At 44.4% G+C, this 14,092-nt stretch overlaps 1 long non-coding RNA gene across 1 annotated transcript; it reads right to left on the bottom strand.

The window, feature by feature from the left end:
- Window positions 1-5,105: 5,105 nt before the first annotated feature.
- On the bottom strand, window positions 5,106-13,276 carry LOC309371206. The gene is made up of 2 exons (XR_014168909.1): window positions 12,962-13,276; window positions 5,106-5,593 (listed from the first exon to the last, which is right to left on the bottom strand). It is a non-coding gene; the product is annotated as an uncharacterized lncRNA (long non-coding RNA).
- Between the last annotated feature and the right edge of the window lie 816 nt (window positions 13,277-14,092).

Raw genomic sequence — 14,092 nt, 5'->3', positions numbered from 1 at the left:
CAAGGATGGCAGTTTGCACCCAATAATATCTGAATGGTTACAGGTTGGCATGGTGGGCTACAAATTTGACAAAGCCTCTCAATCTTCTGAGGCCTACCATTTCCCTGTATAGTAATTTTTTTTGGCAGAAGCAGATCCCCAGAATTCGAAAACTATTCTGCGATGTGCTGCCTGAAGTTATTCATTCATTCAGTCATTCATTTCAGGTTTATACATTTCCACTGATTTTACAATCATTTTGACATTTCAATATTCAATAAACCATTTCCATTCTCTCTCTCTCTCTCTCTCACACACACACACACACAGAGAGAGAGAGAGAGAGAGAGAGAGAGAGAGAGTTATGTTGATTTCTTATTCTTCCAGTAAGTTTCGCCACTTCTGCATATTCCATTAAGTTTTTGTATCCATTCTTCCTTTGCTGGGACTTCTGCTTCTTTCCATTTCGGTGCAAGTAACATTCTTGCCGCTGTAGTAGCATACATGAATAAATTTCTAGACATTTTAGGTAGTTCTGTCCCTATAATTCCCAAAATGTGCTGCCTGAAGTTAAGAATCCTAATGAAAAGCTCATTCTGTCAAACTGCCTCCAGTGTGGATGTCGGTAGCTTTGCTTTTTCTTGTTTCATGGCAGTATCTCCTCTCACCTGTGGGTGGGGGGTGGGAATGCAAAGCTTCTTCACCACCCCACTCTTCTCCCTGCAGTGGCTTTGGCCCCATGAAGACCCAGAGACTGAAAGACAGGGGCAGGAAGAGCTACTCCATTGTGGAAGGGAGAAAAAGCTTCCCTCACCTGTCCTGCCCCTCATAACCACAATGATATGAGCAACTCATATGAAGGAATTCTGCAAACTTATAGATTTGCCAACTTACTCGACCAAAGGAATTCTTCAGCGGTTATTTAGTCTAGGCAGAATTAATTAAACCCATATAATCCCTGCCAGATGTTTATCCGCTGCCCACTATACGACTCCTGACAGGTTTTAATTTTAATGCGTTTCCAATTATGGGTTTTCTCCACCTCCCTAATACATCTGCACATACAAACCTCTGTGTGTGTGTGTGTGTGTGTTGGCGGCAGGAGGACCTTTTCATTCTGGTTAACCTAAATCTTCCTTTCTGTAAATTCAGCAACTTGCTTCTGGCCTTACTTCCGTTGCCATGGTGAACAATTTATCACTAACCCCCTTTTATAACAACCTTTTACATAGCAGAATATGGTTATGTCTCCCCTTTCATACCCCCCACCAAGAAATAGCATGGCAAGTTCTTTCGACTCTCTCCCTAAAAAGACTCCTTCCTAAACAATGCATTTCACTGCATTCTTCTGAAACTAGGCTAGGCTACTTAAAAAGGGTTATGTGTATGCCAAAACCAAAAATTATACTTGGGATGGGGCCCAACATTTACTAAGTAAGGGTTGGTTCTCAAATTTCACATTAAGGTGATTGTACAGATGGAAGAATATTATTTTGCAGGACTTATTTAACAGCCTTCCTAAATACCATTATTATTCCAATTTATTAGTCACTTGACACATAAGGAGCCTTCAAGTGAATTACAAAATTACAGAATTAAACAGTACCATATATATGATATACTTCCAGGAAACCCTAACTGCTATCTGGTGCCTCAGCTTTTGCAAATCAGAGAGCACAATTCGAATACCCGTAATCCTTTGTGGTCATAGTGAGCAAAATAAATCCTGCATATTACATGCTTAAGCAACTGTGGTTTGATTGTGTAATGAATCAATCAAGTTTGATTTATTAGTCACAGTTTCCATTCAACATCATAAAATGTGGTAAAAGCTTATTCAAAGCAATGCCAACCAATACTTATTAGGCACTCTGCACTGTTTGCAGCATCGTGCAATGATACAGCAGAAAGGGGAAGACACAGGCTGGATCTAGACCAGAGCTTTCCAAATTGTGTGTCACGACACATTAGTGTGTCGGCTGCAGTGTGTACGTGTGTTGCGTGAATGCTCCCCGTGCTCCTTCTAGGGCTGGAAATGGGTTAGTTTAACCTCTGGTTTGCTAGTAAAACTGAATTACTGTGTTGTGGAATGATGTATATCTAAAAAGTGTGTTGCCAACATGAAAAGTCTGGAAAGCTCTGATCTAGACACATAAAAACAAACAAACCACGTTTCAGGAAACACTACCTCATAATGGGAAATCACATTGCCGAAAGATAGTAGGTAGTGACAGACACCAGGGATCAGGGGCGCCAACTTTAATAAAATATTGGCGGGGCCTAGGTAAGCCCCGTCCCATATAATTGATCACAAGGCATGGCACACACGTACCATTTGAACGGCAATGTCCATCAACTTGGGGGGGCATCCCCTCAAATATTTAATGGGGGTGGTAAAGGGTTCTCGGGACGCAGGTGGCACTGTGGGTTTTAAACCACAGAGCCTAGAACTTGCTTATCAGAAGGTTGGCGGTTCGAATCCCCATGACGGGGTGAGCTCCCATTGCTCGGTCCCTGCTCCTGCCAACCTAGCAGTTTAAAAGCACGAAGTGCAAGTACAGTAGATAAATAGGTAATGCTCCAGCAGGAAGGTAAACGGTGTTTCCGTGAGCTGCTCTGGTTCACCAGAAGCGGCTTAGTCATGCGGGCCACATGACCCGGAAGCTGTACGCCGGCTCCCTTGGCCAATAAAGTGAGATGAGCGCCGCAACCCCAGAGTCGGCCACGACTGGACCTAATGGTCAGGGGTCCCTTTACCTTTACCTTAAAGGGATCTCAACCCCTAAGAGTTGACTCCTGTGCCAGGGATGTAGTGCCAGGGTCACCAAGCACAAAGAGGGATATATGCTTGAAGGAATCAAACCCAAGATTTGCAGAAGTACAAGAGAACTGCTCAGTAGCATGCTCAGTAGCCACAGAATGTAGAGCCCCAGCTGATAAAGAAAAAGGGGAGGAGGTGGATGTTTTGCTTGGAGGGAGTGGCTGCTTGGAACTCTGAGTAAGAGCTCCCCTACAAGGGGCTAAGATACAGTGCAACATTTTGTTGTTGGTCCCTCTGGTGTCGCTTTATTTGCTGTAAGATTCAAGAAGATTAATTCTAGCTGGCGGAATTTCCCTGTCTTCAAATACAAACACCAGGGGTGAGAAACCTACCAGCAGAGAAGACAAAGAAGAAGGAATTAAGGCCATTAAAGGTGGGGTGGGGGGAGAAAGAGAAGATATAAATCAGAGGAGCAAAAAAATAGAGGGAGGGAGACGAAGACAGCCCCCTATAACCGCAGCACCTGCTCCCCACACATTGCAGTAGCAACAACAAAACTATATCTACACCCCATCTTGTCCTTACAAAGCGAACTGTATTCTTTTTAAAAAGTAAGAGAGAAGAGGAAACTGTCTTCCTTGGTAGGTTATGGGGGGTGTGTTGGAAGGGGGAATCCAACTATAGCTGCAGTGCAGCTCCCTTCTCCCCTCTTATAATCTCTGTCTTGTAAAGAGGACTGTGCAGGCATGAAAGAATTGGAAATCTTCTCCCTCGCTGGGATACCTGCTGCTTCCCATGTCCTTCTGGTCTTTGGAGTCTGCAGAACTCTCCTCTTTTGCTGCTGAGTAGTTCTCTTGCACAATAGCACACTACACTCCAGCCTGAGGAGACTGAGTCAGCTGGCAGGAGTGCACCACACAGCCACTGGGGGGAAGCTGGAACTTTACGGGTGGTGGGTGCTGGTTAGGAACACCCCTATTTCATGCTAAAAACTGTTCTGAGTGCTCCTGATGGACTAGGTGTTGCCAGTCACAAGGAAACATGGCTTAATGTAGGATTCTTGAGCCTCACCAGGCTACTTTCAGTGGGAATTGCTAACTGCTGTCTCTACAAGGGAAGGGATTGTTTTAAAAAATATCCCCAAGATAGGAGTCGGATGTAGCAACATGCAGAATGTGTACAGACTTGCAGCTTGTGGCTGACAGAGACTGGAAATAGACTCCAGAGAGATTGAGCAAATGATCGGATTGTGATGACTGATTATTATGTTTGTATGTGTGGATAGAAAACAGGCTCTGGTTCTGAGGGAAGGCACAGTTCCAGAGGCTGAAGCTGAAAATCCCTCTACCATTTGGACAGGCCTGGATAAATGGTATGAAGGAAATAAGACAAATATGAGAGAAGGACCTAAGTAGTATGTCTTACTATATAATAAAATTGTAAGGCTATCATCACATGGCAGTTTGTGGCCCTAGCAACTCTACCACGACAACACACCAGTAAGCAGGTGAGCTAGCAGGCAGGCAGCCCAGGCGAACTTTAAAAGGGGGTTTGGGCAGGTTATGAGGGGAAGTTTGGGGGAAGGTGGTGGGATGAGCTGGGAGCATAGGCTTTGGGTGACCTGTGAGAGGATAAGTGAAGGTTGCAAGTGAAGGAACATTGCAAGTAACATAAGACTATGAGAAACTGTCCGCCCCTTAGAGGAATTTTCAGCTTCAGCTTCCACAGCTAGGAAATTGGCTTAAAATATGAGTGTCTAAGGTTGTACCCTTATTAGCCTAACAGTTAATCTGTCTCTCTCTGGGATGGCAATCTGGAGAAAAGAATGACAGAGAAGTAAGTAAATCAGAAACAGCATCCCTCACAATAAATCTCTCTGTGGGGCAGTGGCTGGGACCCAGAGGTCAACAGAGGGCTCACGGAGAAGAAGTGGACCAAAACTTTCAGAAAAAGTCACCAACGTGGCCTTTGCTTTCCCCTTAGTTTTAACTGGGACTGCTATTGCCTTCCATTGAAATAAACCATTACTGGGGGTCCCCCCCTGTAACTGCTGGGAAGAGGTATATTCACTTCTTTGACATGTGATTTGGTTACCTTGCACAATTCATGTGAGCAGAAGTCTCTGGGATCATCCATCACTTTGCCCACTTCAACCCCCTGGCTTCCTTAAGGTAAATGGGAACCCTGATGGTTTATTTTTGAGGGTTCCCCTATTCCTGAAGCCAACTCTATGCCTACAGTTGTTTTAGTATCTGAAGCGGGTGTGTGTACACACACACACACACACACACACACATGCAGAGAGAGAGACAGTGTGTTGTTGTTTCAAATGAAATAATGGATTTTAGCATCCAAACAAGTCATGTTTTGTTTGGCTCTAAGTCACCTTTTTAATAACCCTGTTTGATGCTTCTGCACAGCAGAAGCGAATGAAATGCAACGAATGCAAAAAGTCAATCAAAAGTCTATTTCCTCTAGCAAATCCACTCAATTAATCTTTCCGGGTTTCTCTCCCCCACCTTCTTTCTTCTTTAAATAAACGTGAAAGCAACAGCTCACAAAGCTGGTCTTGAAAATCCTCCGCTGCTGCCTGTGTTTCCTCTCAGAGCTGTAGGTGTCAGTATAAACATGGCTTTGAGGTCAGGTGCTTCTGGGATGTCATTCGAACCCATTGAGCTGTCCACATTATTGAAGGAGTCGGCATTCAGATGTTCAGCATGCATGGGACATTGTCTGCTCGGCTGTTTGAAGCCCTGGCAGCAGCAGATGACATCTGGTGACTAATGGGCTCAGATGTGAAAGCCGTTCCCACAATGCTTTGGGCTGCAGCTGCTCCAAAACCACAGCAAGAAGCTGGAAACAGAGAGGAGAGGATCAGTCGAGGGAAAAAAACAAATCAATACCTCCTGATTTCAGAGGAAGTCAAACATGGCCCTGACTACAAATACATTTTCCCAACCTGGCCTTTCTGGGCAAATGAAAAAGAACCACACAGCTTACTGCATTGTGGTTTAGTTTATGCCACTCGAAAGAACACCCCTTTATTAAAATGACACACATTATGTGCTGCATGATAGTGAAATGAAGCCAGATTGTGTTTTCCATGAGGAAAATCTTTTCCACAACAAGAAGATGCCTCTGAATTTCTCTTGGTGGAAAGAGGGAAAAAAAGGGGTTCGGGTATGACCTGCTGCCGGTTTAGAATAATGTTTGAAGTGGACACATTTTGCTAAATGTTTAGAGGTCAGTTGATTACTGTTGAGGGGAATGGCAGAAGAGAATCTCCCCCTGATCTGGCTGGCAAACTGGACGCTCATTTTATAGTGTTGCTTATTTAATTAATAGCAAATAGATTACTAACTGGGACAGGTTTTTCAGAACATCCCTTGGCAGTTTTGAAGTGAACTATATGGGCTTCTGGTCTGCTTCCAGGATGAACAGAAAATACTGGTTCTGACCTTTAAAGCAGGGGCGAAACTAGACTTTATTTCACCTGGGTCAGAGACGCAGTTTGGCACACACACCCATGTGCATTTGTGTACACACACACACAGGCTAGGAGCCCCCATGGAGCACCTCTGCAGGCTTCACCTGGAGCAAAAAAAACCCTGGCTAGTCCCCTCCCCATAGCTATGGCTCTGCTTCAAAGCCCAGAATGGCCTTCTTCCACATAAACCTTCCCAGACCCTGAGGTTGTATTCTCCCCCCGCCCACACAAATATTTTATTAAATTTTTCACGGTGCAATAAAATAATATTAACACCAATAGTAATCATAATAAAACACAAAATTATATGTACGGTACGATACGATAATCTTTATTGTCATTGTCCCATACAGAACAACGAAATTGAAAATCTACATAAGACATTCAAAACCCAACAAGCCTGCTATCCCAGCTATCCCAACCTGGTTAGCCCCCTAAAAACTCTGATACCCCATTTTTAAATACAATATACTCCCATACAGACTCCTTACAATGCGTTTAAAACCAAAATCGCATTTGGGGAGAAACTGTTTCTTAGGCGTGTATATAGCCCACTACCATAATTATACCTTAATCTTCACATCTAAAGAAGTGAGTCTTCCCAGCTCTCGCCTGAAAAAAGTTTTCCCTTTCCTCAGCCTTACACCTTGAGGGAAACTCACTCTGACCTGTCTCTACACAGGTCTCTCTCTTCTCTCCATCAACCCCTCTATATGTATCTTCATTTAACCTGACCCTTAGATTGTATTCTTTGAGATTCACCATCATCTGAGGTAGCAATCCTAGATAGGGCCTTTGAAGTGTTGGCACCCCAGAGGGTCTGATACTTTTACTTCCAGAGAACCTGACTGATGAGTGTTCATTCGGATCAGACTGCAGGATGGTTGCATCAAGCAATTATTACCCCGTGCTTTCCAGGGTGCTCTGTCACTTTCCTTAGCACAAAACGTCATTTTAAAAAATCGGTTTTGTTGTACATGAGCACCAAATCCGCTTTCTCTGTGCAACCTGAATTTGCCAGTGTGTAATTGAACTGCATCCTTAAAGAGTGACAGTCTGGAAGTGTCTGGTGTTCCTTTATTTTTTATTACTGACACATCTTGCCATTACTAATGCTCAGTAATATTCTGCTCTTTTATGGTTATAATGAGATGATTGTTGTTTTAAATAGTTCTTTTATTTGTTAGCAGCTCTGGAGGCCTCAATGTTGGAAGAGTGGGGTGGAAATGTTGTTAAATACATAAGAATTAGATTCAGCCAGTTAAAGCAGAACTAACACAAGCCCCTTCCTCAATTTTTGCAGGCTGGGGCAAAATTTCTACAACCCAGCTCAAACTATATTGTTGCATCAATTTGCAAATATATTTTAAGAAGATATCATAAATAAATTCAGCCTTTTAAGGCAGGTTTTCTCACAACATACACAATTCTGCCTAATATGTGCAGTCCTGCAAGCACTTCAATATATGCTCTTTTATGCACACTTTCCTCTAATATATGCACTTTTTATAAATCTTTAGGTTGGGGAACTGCATCATAAAATGCAGAGATGTGTGGATTTCAAAGGGCAGCATTTAGGTTCACATATTATTTTTTTTATTAAAAAAAGGGGGACGCAGGTGGCGCTGTGGGTAAAACCTCAGCGCCTAGGACTTGCCGATCGTATGGTCGGCGGTTTGAATCCCCACGGCGGGGTGCGCTCCCATCGTTCGGTCCCAGCGGCTGCCAACCTAGCAGTTCGAAAACACCCCCGGGTGCAAGTAGATAAATAGGGACCGCTTACCAGTGGGAAGGTAAACGGCGTTTGGTGTGCTGCGCTGGCTCGCCAGATGCAGCTTGTCATGCTGGCCACGTGACCCGGAAGTGTCTGCGGACAGCGCTGGCTCCCGGCCTATAGAGTGAGATGAGCGCTCAACCCTAGAGTCTGTCAAGACTGCCCCGTACGGACAGGGGTACCTTTACCTATTTTTTTTTTTTTTTAGGAAGGGTGAATTAGGCAGGTTCACATTAAAATTCAAATTGAATTGAATTTCTCTGCCATCCCTAATCAGCCTTTGTTTCTCGTACAGAACAGGGAAACTCATCCTTCAAAATTGTCGCAGAATCAAAGGCAGAGGCATGGACTGGAGTCAAATATTTTACATGTGACTGGCAATTTGTTTCTGATGCCAAGGAGAAACTATAGGAAGGCCTTCGTGCTGTATGTGGAGGTAATTTGCGTGTCATGAGAAAAATGATGTCGCAAGCCACCTAGACATATGAGATGGGGAAAATAATGCATTCCTTTGGTAGGACATTAGGAAATGTTTAGAGCTAGTGTTGAAAGGCAGGTAATTTCCTTAGCTCCCGGCCACTCCACCTCCAAAAATAAATCAGTATTTTCGATTCGAGAGCAATACCAAAACAAGTAAAACCAGAAATGGAATGGCAGGAAGGAGATCCCACGCAGACGTTTGCACCATTAAGTGCTGAGACAAAGGGGAAAGAGCTCGTGTCAGATAGTGGACAGTGTCAAACAATGAATGGGAGATTGGGTTTCAGCTCGCCACTCAGCCATGGACCTCACTTGGTCAGTCACATTCTCTCTGTCTCTCCGCCTAGCTGCTTCACAAGGTTTATTTGTTTAGGATGAAATGCGAAGAAGGAGAGAGAGAGACTGTGTAGGCTTCCCTGAGCTCATTGAGGAGAAGAGCAGAATAAAAACATAATAGTCAAGACAAGGGGCTGTAATTGTCCCCCCTCCTCTTCTCCTTATGAAACAAGCCTTCCCTTGTTTTGGAGAGTATTTGGCACCCAATGGTGAAAGTGTGTGAAACTGTTTGCAATGGGCAGGTGTCAGCGAAAGAGTGAACATGCTGTTTTGCAGAAGCAAATGGGTCAGTAGACTCTCCTGCACTGAGCTTAGCACAGAAAGGGGTGGTCCCCATTGCTTTAGCACTGGGGGTGTCAGCTCTTTCCCGTCCTCCCAAACATAAGCGGATCAGAGGAGAAAATGGCCACAAACAGCCACAAAGATGTGTTCAAGACTGGAAGGAAGAAGGTTGGTTTTTTTCTTTTTTTTGCAAACGTTTTTATGCTCTCCACACCTTTTGCAGCGAAAACCAAACCTTGCGAAAATAAAGCAAAGGGCGCTGAAAAACAATACATCTGAGGGACACATACTGCTGTCTCTCGCCGCTGCTGTCTCGTAGAAAAGTGTAAAGGCACTTCTTATAGTAGTTACTGGCAGTTCCCAGCTCCCATGCAGAGAAATGGCAGCAAAATGGTCTTTGTAGGCAGGCATCCCTAACATTACCATGCCCTTAACTGTCATCGTGTATAAAGTGTACTGTGTGGACAGCAACTTAGAACAAGTGTGAAATAAATGTTTGAGAGGCAGACAAGATATAAACAGAGGTATAAAGATTTCTACTTGCACCTGCATCACACACAGCTTAACAAAAGAAAACAATTAGTTCAACCTGTATTTTCAGGCCATTTTTTGGTTGTTAGTTTTGGCCGCTGAGACATTGAAAAACAATCTCTGCCCTTTGCATATCAGTCGTCACAGATCCCCTCTTCTCCAGGCTTCTACTGAGACCACACCATCAACAAAGGATTCCGCTTTTCCCAGAAGATAAAGGTCATACTCAGAGTAGATCTACTGAAACGATTGAACACAGCTTACTTTCAGTTGGTCTACGCTAACTTAGTTGGATTCAACCAAGTGACACCTTTCACCAGGTAGTGTGGGGTTACCTTTGAAGGTGGCCCGGAAACTACAACTAATCCAGAATGCGGCAGCTAGACTGGTGACTGGGAGTGGCCACTGGGACCATATAACACCGGTCCTGAAAGACCTACACTGGCTCCCAGTATGTTTCCGAGCACAATTCAAAGTGTTGGTGCTCACCTTTAAAGCCCTGAACAGCCTCAGCCCAGTATACCTGAAGGAGCGTCTCCACCCCCATCATTCAGCCCGGACACTGAAGGGCCTTCTGCAAGAAGTGAGGTTACAGGGAACCAAGCAGAGGGCCTTCTCGGTAGTGGCGCCCACCTTGTGTAACGCCCTACCAGCAGATGTCAAGGAAATAAACAACTACCTGACTTTTAGAAGGCATCTGAAGGAAACCCTGTTTAGGCAAGTTTTTTTATGTTTGATGTTTTATCGTATTTTTAACATTCTGTTGGGAGCCACCCAGAGTGGCTGGGGAACCCAGCGGGGTATAAATTATTATTATTATTATTATTATTATTATTATTAGAATTTGTATCCTTCCATTCCTGCCAAAGGAGCCCACAGTGGCAATCATTGCCCTTGAGTTACCTCTAGGAACTGGGCTCTGTTCTAGAAAGAGAGCCTTTTTTTGTTGAAAGGTATTTGTTGATATGGAGATCCATTATGTTTTCCTGATGATTAGCTAAGGAGTTTAAGGGACACCCGTCCTCCTCATAGGAGCTGGCTGGACAGGAGAAGCGAGGACTGAATGCAGCCTTCTGCCCTAGCATTCCACATATAGAAGCCAACTGGACTAGCAGTTGCATGTCCAATACTGCAACAGATAGCTTCCTCCATGGCACCTCAGGGCAACAACGTCATTTGGGGAGCACAAGGTGGGCTGTGTGGCCTGCATAGTTCTGTGCTCCAACAGAAGGTGGGCATGGCAAGGGCACTTAGGAGGAACTGTTGGGTTGGGGGCTGCTCCTGGTGCCCTCCCCCTACTATTTGTCACTTGAGGTGGTTGCCTCACTCTGCACAATGCTAGGGCTGGTCCTGTCAACCAGCTGTTGCATGATCTCATGTAACCTGGCCCCAGATACTTGGCAATCTCAAAGCAGACTGCCTGTGGGAGTGTGGTGTACCAATGAGCTCATAAACCTGTCTTCAACAGATGGAAGGGCTGGCTATATGAAGTGCTGCTTCCAAGTGGCCTCCTTTGCTTCTGCAGGCAGCAAGAAGGGAGTTGTTCAGTGTCTCAATGGGCCTGAAACCCCAGTGCCCCTGCTTCTCTCCTGCAACATAGCATGGAGCAGATTTCATGATTGGCTGCATGGTGCTGTAGTAATTCACACAAACAGATGAAGGAGACTTATCATCCAACATTCACTGGGTGAAGATGAGTATATGTTTGTTACATTATTTGCCACTGACTCACTGAATGTAACAATGAGTGATGGAGGGAAACAAACAAGATATTTCCAGGAGGTCTGGCAGTACATCTTATTCCTGCTATTTTACTGCCTGAAACCACATTCTTAAACGATAGCTTCTTTTTAGTTCTTTCACACAAAATCTCATTCTTCAGCTGTGCTCCTTTGCTCACTTACCTGGGAGTAAGTACCACTGAATTCAACAAGGCTTACTTATGAGTAGACATATACAAGATTGCACTGCTAACCATTTTGTTGTTTCATGAAGGATGCTCAGATATAGACACATCTTTCCCCCTTGATTAGGGTTGCCATATTTCAAGAGCTAAAAATCTGGACACAAAAAGTTTTAGACCTGTTTTAGGGCAATTTCTCCATAGCTCCTCTGTCAGCACTGAGCCTGAGCCACCCACATCAGAGCCCAAGCCATCGCCAGAGCCAGAGCCTGAATAAGAGCCTGGGTTGCCCACGCCAGAGCCAGAGCCAGAGCCACCCACACACCAAAAATTTGTTTTTTAAAAACCCCAAATCCAAGACATTTGCTTTCAAATCTATAATTCCCCCCCCCCCCCGGATGGGCATGTAGGACCCCCAAAAGCAGACGTGTCCAGGAATTTGCTGGCATATGGCAACCTCATACTCTCCAACATTTCTCCGATGAAAATAGGGACATCCTATTCCATAACGATAATTTTACTATTTATCCTCCACACAACTTATTGGGTTGCCCCAGCACTCTGGGCAGATTCCAACATATATAAAAACATAATAAGACATATAAAAAACTTCCCTATACAAGATTGCCTTCAGACAGCTCAGGGGTTGGATAACTCCATACCTGCCAACATTTCTCCAATGAAAATAGGGACATCCTAAGGAAAAGTGGGACATCCGAGGATCAAATCAGAAACCAGGACAGCTTCTCTAAATCAGGGACATCCCTGGAAAATAGGGACATTTGGAGGCTCAGCAACCCTACCCTTGATTTGTATGGCATGTTCATTATTTGGACATGTATATTTGTGTACATTAATACAGATGATGTCCCCTGCCAAAAGCCAGAAATGAGCACTCAACTTCCAGTTCTGCAGATCTTCAACCTTGTAGTTTTCATGTTGTAAACTCCTGAGCACAGGGACCAGCTGGGTTTTTCTTTTGCTTATGCAATTTGATAAAGTGCCACCTGTGAAGACGGTACTGTATAACACTAATACACAACTGTTATAAGTCGTCATGCAACCTTCCTGAGGCCCATACAGGGAACATCATTTACAGGACAGGGACAAGGTTCATGAAAAACTTTAGTCTGGGGACCCAGGTCTCCAGAACATCTGAAAGTCAGTAGAGATAGGGCAGGTGAGATTTAGAAGAGAGACATGATGAGCAGTGGGATAAACAGTGGGCAGGAGAAGAATTCAGCATCCTTTTACAACCTGCCACTTCTCCATTCCTATCCTGCAAATAACCCCATTCTTTTTAGCAGATGCTGGTTTCCATACCCAATTCTGCTTTCTGAAGGTCTAGTGAAGGCCTCAACAAAAATGGGGCAGGGGAGACACACAGCAATCGAAGTGAAGACCACTTGCAGCAGAATGCAGACTGACCTCTCTCAGCTGTTTGGAGCAGACCCGGAACTTAAAAGAAATCAGCAACTGCCACAATGATTGCCTCATAAGGCTACAGGTGGTCTCTTTGGTATCTTCCTCATTTCGCCATATCTTCATTTTCCCTTGTGTCTCTCTCAGGCCAGCAGATTATGTCCTCATGGTGAAGAGCTGTTATGAAGCCAGTCACAAGGTAAGTTTTATTTGTCTTCCAGAGACCATTGTGACCTCATGTTGGCCTCACACTGCTTGTGACCTCATACTGGGATGTCTCTGATGTAACAGAACCTGGCATGAATCAGAACTGAGCCAACTCCCAGAGGCCTGTCCAGTTTGACTTGAGAAGTGTTTTGTTTTTAAATCTTCTGATTCATTTATAAGGGGAAATATATGTTTCCAAAAGTTGCAAGGAACTAAGATGTTTCGCAGTTTCTTACTTTGGCTTGGATCCGGAGTTCACATGAGCAGACCCTGCCTGCGCAGTGGGCCTTTCCCCTCCTCTCCTACCCACCACAGCCCCTGCACGCCCCTCCCTGCAAGATGGTCAGAGGATGTCGCTTGGCAGGGGGTCTGCATTGCAAAAGAGATGGAAATCAGGTGGAGGCAGCTTTCATGAGTAGAGGTGAATGATCTGTCAGGATTGGGCTATTGCTGCAAATGCTTAGAAAGATTACTTAGAAAGATCCTCAGAAAGTTACCATTCCCAATACACTTCCGAGCACAATAAGTCACATTGGCTCCTAGTACGCTTCAGAGCACAATTCAAAGTGTTGGTGCTGACTTTTAAAGCTCTAAATGTCCTTGGCCTGGTATACCTGAAGGAGCATCTCCACCTCCATTGTTCAGCACAGACACTGAGGTCCAGCTCTGAGGGCCTTCTGTAGTTCCCTCACTAAGAGAAGTGAAGCTACAGGGAACCAGGAACACCCTCCCAGCAGATGTCAAGGAGATGAGTAACTATATAACCTTTAGAAGAAATCAGAAGGCAGCCCTGTATATGGAAGCCTTCTAATGTATAATGTTTTATTATGTTTTTATATCTGTTGGAAGCTGCCCAGAGTGGTTGGGGCAAACCCAGTCAGATGGGCAGGGTATAAATAATAATTAAAACAAAAAAAAATTCCTTCCAGT

Source organism: Podarcis melisellensis (assembly GCF_964234715.1).
Source record: "Podarcis melisellensis genome assembly, chromosome: 5".
Classification (NCBI taxonomy): Eukaryota; Metazoa; Chordata; class Lepidosauria; order Squamata; family Lacertidae; genus Podarcis; species Podarcis melisellensis.
Note: the sequence above shows the minus strand (reverse complement) of the source record. Positions and strands in the feature narration are given on the sequence as shown.